Raw genomic sequence first — 7,937 nt, 5'->3', positions numbered from 1 at the left:
CCGGGTTTTAATAAGGGGTTGTTTGGTTTGGGCTCAGGCACTATTGGGCTGGTGTAAAGGTGTTGGGCTTGTGTATTGGGTAGTTTTAGGTCCGAAAATAGGAGTAATTTAGGGCTAGATTTTAAATACCCAACATTTAAAAATAAATAATTTATAAAAGTGAATAATAAATATCAAAAATATCACTTGTGCATGAAAATGATTTAAAATAATTACTTAACATTATAAAAATATAAAAAGTTATTTTTTGGAGTAAATAATGTAATTATGCATATATATGGGCTATTATTGCAAAATCTGCAGTTTTAGCCTAAGGATGCAAAATAAGTATATATAAAAATATTTAAAGCTTAATATGGATATAAATAATGGAAAATTAAATAATGAATCATTATAAAATTATTTGTGATGCAATTAATAATTATTTATATAAAAATGCAGGAATAAATTAATTAAAAGCCTTTAAAATTATAGAAAATTATGAAAAAATTCTTGGTGATGCTCTTGGGGAGTGTTGAAGCTTGCTTCTTCGGAAGTGACCCCGAAGCATTCTTCTTCTAGTTGCGGGACGAAATCCGACAGCCAATTGCTGGCTCTGAATAACCAGCCCGGCAATAAGCTCAATTCTTCCATAACATAAGGGGGCGGGCTTGCACTATTTTGAAGGTATATATGTGTATTTGAAAAATATGAGGAAAAAATTGGGTATCAACATTAATTATACATCATATATATATATATATATATATATATATATATATATATGTGTGTGTGTGTGTGTGTGTGTGTGTGTATGTGTGTGTGTGTGTGTGTGTTGGTTATTTCTTAATTTAAGGATTGAGTAGAAGACTATGTAGGTTAATTCTTCCTAAATCAGATCCACGCTGGCCCATATTGAACAGTATAGTATGGTACTGTGGTGTCTTGCACCTACAAGTTTGGATGATTGTTACATATTCTTTCATAATGTATAATATTATATTACATTATATTGTACAGTATCCTTTTGATTAATACAACATTTAGTGATTTTGATATATTGTATCGTTTGACGTCGTTTTCTAATATCATGCACCAATAATATGAAGAATAAACTTGCAATGTTATAAAGAAAAAGTAGGGTACATGGTAAATTATTATATAAAAAGGTAGGATAAATGATAAAATAGGATTATCTAATAATAAGAAAAGACAAGATGAGATTAAAAAATATAATAAGGTAACAACACGATCACACCAAGTCGGTCGTTATAGAAAGTGGCACTTTTTGTCGTTGCAATAAAATTTAAGTAACAATCAAAACAAATATGGTATATAAAATAACAATACGATACAATATAACATGTAACAACCATCAAGAAAATGGAAGAACTACCGACTAAGCGGCGAGTCAGGTAAAGTCTTAAACCTTGTAATCAGTGGCGGAGCTATATGCACTCAAGGGTGTCAACCGACACCCCTTAGTCGAAAAATTATACTGTGTAGTTAGGTAATTTTAAAAAAAATATGTATATATATGTATTGACATCCCTTGACTTCTTGGTGAGTTTATTTCTTTATAGTTTGACCCCTCCGCTACCGCTTGTAATCTCCATTCTCCAGCACTTGCCCCTTGAACTTCACTTCTATTTTGTCTCTCCACATCTGTTTTCCTGAAAATTGGCGTGCTGTCTTTTGGTACCTGCACAATCATATACATAACAATATAACAGAATAAGGTCTCATTTATCAAATTCACTTCTATTCTAGGTCCTGATCGACCTTCTCCCATGCTGCTGAGTGTCGCCCTCGATTATGTAGGAGTAGTAACTTTGAATAGCATCAGTTAATGAGAACACACAATTCTCATGCAATGTGGATTAAACTTCCCCCTAGGTGTTTCTCTAATGTTACATATCAGACAACAGGTCAAAAAAGTAATTTATCATTGGCTAAATTTAACGTGAAAACTGTTTTGGAGGTTTGCCACTATCTCTAGAAATGAGTCTTGTTATTCAAATGTCACCATCTTTAGAAGATGTTTTTCTTCACTTAAGCTTCACAATCCATTCAAAGTTAAATAATCTAGTATCAAAAGGGTAGGTATCAATTCATGCTACTCATGAATCACCTACTAGCTTTATTCCGGGTATTCAAACCGAACTGGAAAACCGCACTAAACCGAAAAGTCAAACCAAATCAACTAAAAAACTTGATTAGGTTTGGTTTGATTTGGTTCGGTATTGAGTAAAAAAAAATTCGAACCAAACTGACATATGAATATATATATTTTTATATATACTTTTAAGACTTTATGTAGAATTTTCTTTAAATAATGTCTAGAAATATTTGGGATCCTCTCATGGGATGTAACTGTATAGGGGAAAATTGATTTGTAATAAATGATCGAATGATAGCATGAAATGTGGAACCGAAGACAGGTAAAAGGCGAATCAAGTAACAACCAACACCAGGAGCCACAGTTGAAATTGATATCGGGTAAACCCCCAAGGCATCATGGTCAACGGGAGCAGTTCAAATATTTGTCATCGGATAGCATTCAATAAAAATATTCTCTACATTAAATGAGCAGCTGTTGTAGAAAACATTTGCATTCATGGCCTGTCGTAACATATTTATCAATGACTCATTTGTTATCATTTAAGTGGGGCGTGATCTAAGGATCTTGTTTCCCTAGGAATAGCTATAAGCAGGCTCAGCAGCTATTGTGAGACACAAAAATTCCGGGCAACACATATGTTGTATTTCATTTTCACTCTCAATTAAACAACTTCATTTGCTTTTTTATATTGCTCTCATTTCTGTCCTCAGAAACATTGCGCTCAGAGTCAGACTTGTCATCATCTTCAATTTCAATTGCTAAGTCTTGTTTTTAATCTTATTTCATTATCATTTTTGGATCAAATCAGTTCATTTGTCTATAAATCACATAACAAATTTAATTGTACTATTTTATGGGTAAACAGTTTGGCGTCCATCATGGGGCTTAGACAATTGCGTACTTGCTTTGATCATTGTGTTTGTTACTAACCTGTTTGATAATCAGAAATGGCAGCTACTGATGTCAACATCATGCATAACGTTCAGGGACACGAAAATTTGCCTCAACATGAAGATTCAATCAGCGACACCCACAATGAGGGAGACGAAGAAACTCCGGTTCGTGAAGGGCAGTATCCCTGACATGTGCGGGAGCCAACTCTCGACGCGCGGAGGAGGAACATGCCGTGGAGACAGTGAAAATATTGAGGGGGCAGCAAAAATCCATCATGAGCCACCTCTCAAGGCGGGATAGAGTAATGACAGAGTTGCAACAAGCATTGTCGGGTGCTTCCAACAATGCAAACGAAAGGGACCTGGTTCCTCCCGGTGTTCCTGCAAATCAAACAGCTCAAAGAGTTGATAACAACACCCCAAGGGGTAAGGTTGGTTTCAACGGTGCCGGAGGGACCCGTAGCGAATCTAGTAAGGAAAACAGGAATGACTCCTTCAAAACCGAGTTCATGAGATTTATGAGGGAAATAAACAAACGGATGGATCAAAACGCGAAAGAGTTTCATGCCCGAATGGACCAGATTCCGAGCGCACCACCAGCTTTGAAAGGCCTGGATTCGAAGAAACACACACAATTTCCATTCAAGCCGAGCGCAGCGCCAGAGTTAATTCCGAAGAGGTTCAAGATGCAAGACATACCAAAATCGATGGGACTTCGAATCTGCAGGAGCATATCACAACTTATACCATAGCTGTGAAAGGGAACGATTTGGCTCAACATGAGATCGAATTGGTCCTACTGAAGAAGTTTGGTGAAACCCTCATAAAGGGGGACCTGACATGGTATCACTCTTACCCGAGCATTCAATTGACTCTTTTGAGATGCTTGCAGATTCATTTATTAAGGCCCATGCCCGGTCCAGAAAGGTCCAAGCCAAGAAGGCGGACATATTTAGGATTACGCAAGGTGAGTCCGAATTGCTGCGGGAATTCGTGATCAGATTCGAGAGAGAGGATGTTGCTACCGGCTGTACCAGATGAGTGGGCAGCGGAGGCGTTCACAATGGGTTTGAATCTAAGAAGCTCTGACGCCTCCCGAAAGCTGAAGGAAAGCCTGCTCGAATTCCAAGAAACCACATGGGCAGATGTCCATAACCGTTATGAGTCGAAAATAAGGATAGAAGATAATCAGCTCGAGTTCCCAACATCAACCAAGGGAAGGACCGAGACAAGAACCAGGATAAGTTCAAAAGCGATTTCGATGCCGATCGGCGATCTTCTAAAGGTCGTTTCCTACCATACGAGAGAACCAAAGGAAGCGGCAGCAAAGGGTTCCGATCCTCGGATAGGTTCGCTACCGATAAAAGAACCGATCATGGTCAGAACAATAGGTCATTACAAGAAAAAGAGGTATCGAAGGCCCGAGATTCCACATATCCCAGTTTATCAGATTACAATTTCAACATCAGTGTAGTGGAGTTGGCATCGACGATGAGGAATGATAACTAAGGATTTTGATACATTCTATACTCCTCCTTGCTTATGTTTTGATTAGAAAGTTGTACAAAATAGTCCCAAAAAGGCTCACAAGTTGTGCTTGATTGTAGGTTTGATCAACAAGGTGACAAGATGTCAAAGATCAGCTCAAAAGGAGTGAAACTTGCACAAGTATCAAGGCAAGACAAAGCTCAGGCAAAACAAGGCCAGTGCGGCCGCACACCATTCTGTGCGGTCCGCCCAAGTGAGCTTCAGAGAGTATGCAACTCAAGCAAATCAGGCAATGCGGCCGCATGGGATTTAATGCGGTCCGCACTGAAGTTACTGCGGACGCACTTGATTTAGTGCGGTCCGCACAACCAAGAATTAGAGAGTTGCTATTTTCGGAAATTGAAGCCAATGCGGTCCGCGCTCCATTTCATGCGGACCGCACTAGAAGCCACCGCGGCCGCACACCATTCTGTGCGGTCCGCATTGCCTGAGTTCGGAGAGCTGGAATTTTGTGTTCAGAGCCCTAGTGCGGCAGCACACCATTTTGGGCGGTCCGCACTAACCCCGCATGGGTATTTTTTTTCAGACATTCCAGCTTAGTATAAATAACTTCTTTTCCATTTTTAGGTCAAGCAGATAGATTTTGTACTGAGCTGCGCTCGTGACTTCCGTTTCCTTAGTTATTTTGGGCAATTTTATCTTTATTTCAACATTGAATCTTCTAGTTTATCTTAGTAATTAATTAATATGAGTTTTTCTTCGTCTATTTCTTTGTTTCTTCCTCTAATTATGAGTAGCTAGACCCATCAGCTAGGGTTGTGGCTCAACCCTAGTGTGGGTAATTGATAGGTCTTGTATTTTAGAGCTTGATTGACTATGGGTGTTTGATATTTGGGCTAATTCCATGTTTAATGCTAAATTAGTGGTTGCAAATACTAGTTTGTGTTTAGTTGACTTTTTCTCTTCTTGAGAAAGAGAGCCTAAGTCTCTAGAATTAGTCCAACAAGGAATTGGGGCGTACTCAAGAGAATTGATAGCCCCAATTAAAGGGTTAAGCCTAGAGATCGTAATACCCGACTTGATCCTCAATTGCTTGTGCAAATTCGCATACCCAATTGGTCTTGAGAAAGTTAATTCGGGCAAAATCACTCGAACTACCGAGAGGTATAGAGTGAGTAGAATCGAGCAATGGTTATATCATACTCCCCAAATGTGTCAATCTAGCTTTAGACTCAAGAATCCATCAATTGACCACCTAGGCGAAAGTCATTACCCTAGTGCCCTTTTAATCATTTGATCAACTTGCAATAGTTTATTCCTAGCTTATAGTAGTTAAATTGAGCATTGTAGTTTCTAGAATTAGAATCATAATTAAAACCCAAAAATGTGTAGAAGTGCAATTTGGAGCAAACACACAACTCCACTTTAGATAGACACCCAACTCCAATATCTAGCTCTCTGTGGAATTCGATCCCGACCCTAAATCGAGTAAAAGCTGCTTCGACCTCTCTCGCTACTTAATAGTAGTGCAGGGTTGGCCGTGATCAACTTTTTGGCGCCGTTGCCGGGGAGCTAACGGTTTTGGCTATCTATCTAAATAGATTTGTGTTTTGTTCTTCTTTCCTTCTTTGTTACTAATTTGTTTGTGTCAATACTTCAGGTACAAAATGGCATTAAATCCTAATGACCCTCTTGAAAATGTGATTGCGGGGAGGTGGTAGATGACAATGGCGATGAAGAGGTGCCTCTTGCACCTCAAGGACAGTGTAGAGGCCGCCAGGCCAATGCAAATGAGAACATTCCAGACCCTCCTCCGCCACCTCCAAGAGTGGCTCCTAGAGTTCTTCCCAACCAAGGCTATGCAAGTGCAATTGTTCCGCCCCAGATCCGGGCGGAAATTTTTCAAATAACCAACGTGATGCTGACATTGTTGGAGCAGCGTGGGTACTTCACGGGCGCTGCCACTCAAAATGCTTACAAACATCTCAAGGGGTTCGTGGATACCTGTTGGGGAGCAAGTAAACCAATGTGTCCGAGGATGCACTTCGATTGAGGCTTTTCCCATTCTCACTTAGAGGGAAGGCATTAGACTGGCTTGAGCGACTTTCCAACCATTCCATCACAACCTCGGATGAGTTGGCGGATAAGTTCATTGCCAAATTTTTCTCACCGAGACACATGGCAGCACTACAGGATGAGATCTTAGCCTTCAAGCAGGAGCCCACCAAACCATTACACGAGATTTGGGAGCGATATAGAACTATGGTGAAGGAATGCCCCAAAAATTATATGACCGAGGCTATGATACAACAGACCTTCTATCGGGGCATCAATACGACAAATCAGTGCATAGTGAATCAATTGGCTGGGGGAAATTTCATGAAGCTGCCTTATGATTAAGCTTGTGCTATTCTTGACGAGATGGCCGACACATCCTCCGCTTGGCAAAGTAGAGCCAATGTGCCACAGGGTGACCCCGCGGTCACTCATTTGCACAAAGAACTACATGACCATGGGCAGGCTATAGCAGAACTTACAACAACAATGAACCAATTAGCAAAGGCACAGTTGCAACAAGTTCAGAATCCTCGCCAAGTAAATGCCATGGAGGGTGTTAACATGCTTGTGAATAATAGAAGACAGAGAGGTCAGCAGAACCAAGGGAATTCGGATCAATTTGACAATGATTGTGGTGGATTCTAAGATGATTGTTATGATGGGCAGAACAAAGAGGTGCAATATGTGAATAATTACCAAGGCCAAAGAGGCAACTCTTCCAACCAACAACAACAGTGGAGATCCCAGGGCAATTAGGGTTACCAACAACAAGACAACAATAATTGGAACAATCAACAACAAGGGAACAACAATTGGGGAAATCAAAATAAAAATCGGAACAATCAGGGAAACTGGGGCAACAACAATAATTGGGGTGGAAACAACAACAACCAGGGTGGATGGAACAATAACCAAGGAAATCAGGGGCAAGGCTTTCAAAGGCCCCCAATGTACCAACAACCGAGAAACCCACCACCTTTTCCATCCCAGGGTCCTAGTTCTTCCAACAACGAAATGGGTAGAATTGAAATGATGTTTGAACAGATGATGAAAAAGAATGCTGACTCCGATGCACAATTGGCTTCGCACAATACTTCAATTAGGAATTTGGAGGTCCAGCTAGGCCAAATCTCACAGTCTTTGAATACTCTCCCTAAGGGGGCTCTGCCGAGTGATACGGTAGTGAACCTGAAGGGTGGGAACAATCATGTTATGGCAGTAACTACACGGAGTGGAAGAGGCGGTGATGTGAATGCCTCCAAACAAAAGCAAGTTTTGGGTGATGAAGTTGAGTTGCAAGAAGATGAAGTTCCTTTGGTGGTTGAGAATGTGAATCAAGAAGTAAGGATTGATATTCAAGATGCCGAGGTGGAAACACAAAATGACGTGAACCCGTC

This window comes from Nicotiana attenuata, chromosome 1 (assembly GCF_001879085.1).
Source record: "Nicotiana attenuata strain UT chromosome 1, NIATTr2, whole genome shotgun sequence".
In the NCBI taxonomy this organism is placed as follows: domain Eukaryota; kingdom Viridiplantae; phylum Streptophyta; class Magnoliopsida; order Solanales; family Solanaceae; genus Nicotiana; species Nicotiana attenuata.
Note: the sequence above shows the minus strand (reverse complement) of the source record.